The following is a 1,212-nucleotide window of genomic DNA, read 5'->3' as shown; positions in this document are numbered from 1 at the left end:
TCCCGGGGGGAGCGCCCGGCCGCGTTGAACTCCCGGTGTAAGGCGCCGTGTAGGGTCACGGTGCGGCTTAGGGTTAGGGTCAGGGTCAGGGTTAGGGTCCAAAAAAGGACCCACATTAACAGAGGATTAACCCTTAAAAGCGACAGCCTGTTGCATATTCATACACGCCATACATGATGCATAAATTCCATTCAAACACAGAATTCTGTCTGGGCAGCGTCAGCTTCTTCCTCTGAGTCCTGACTGACGGCGCCTTCAAGTGGGGAAGTAAATAGTTTCTTCTGATAAGAGAGTGATTCTCTTTTTCTCAAAGATTTAGCTGTCCTGTGACTTTTAAGGGTCCATCCTCTGTTAACGTGGGTCCTTTTTCAGGCTTATTTTGCCCAGAAAGAGGTACCTGAACCATCCTTAACTCTTTGTTCTTATTGCCTCGTATTGTCCTAAATCCCAATTATCCAAATTTTTATAACTGTAATTATATACCTATTTTTACCACCATTTAATTACTATTATTAAACTTTTAAACCAAGTGATTTTTGGTGTTTTTCCCACCTGGGGCAGCAAGAAATGCAGCGTTTTGAAGTGGAAGTTGTCGCGGTATTCCCGGCGGGATCGCACGCCCGCGTTGAACTCCCGGTGTAACGGCACTGGCGCCGTGTAGGGTCACGGTGCGGCTTAGGGTTAGGGTCAGGGTCAGGGTTAGGGTCCAAAAAAGGACCCACATTAACAGAGGATTAACCCTTAAAAGCGACAGCCTGTTGCATATTCATACACCCCATACATGATGCATAAATTCCATTCAAACACGGAATTCTGTCTGGTCAGCGTCAGCTTCTTCCTCTGAATCCTGACGGCACCTTCAAGCGGGGAAGTAAATTGTTTCTTCTGGTAAGAAAGCACTCGATTCTCTTTTTCTCAAAGATTTAGCTGTCCTGTGACTCGTAAGGGTCCATCCTCTGTTAACGTGGGTCCTTTTTCAGGTTTATTTTGCCCAGAAAGAGGTACCTGGACCATCCTTAACTCTTTGTTCTTATTGCCTCGTATTGTCCTAAATCCCAATTATCCAAATTTTTATAACTGTAATTATACACCTATTTTTACCACCATTTAATTACTACTATTAACCATTTAAACCGAGTGTTTTTTGATGTTTTCCCCACCTGGGGCAGCAAGAAATGCAGCGTTTTGAAGTGGAAGTTGTCGCGGTATTCC

This window comes from Geospiza fortis, unplaced genomic scaffold, assembly GCF_000277835.1.
Source record: "Geospiza fortis unplaced genomic scaffold, GeoFor_1.0 scaffold1056, whole genome shotgun sequence".
Taxonomy (NCBI): domain Eukaryota; kingdom Metazoa; phylum Chordata; class Aves; order Passeriformes; family Thraupidae; genus Geospiza; species Geospiza fortis.
The sequence above is the reverse complement of the archived record's forward strand: the minus strand, read 5'-3'. Positions refer to the sequence as shown.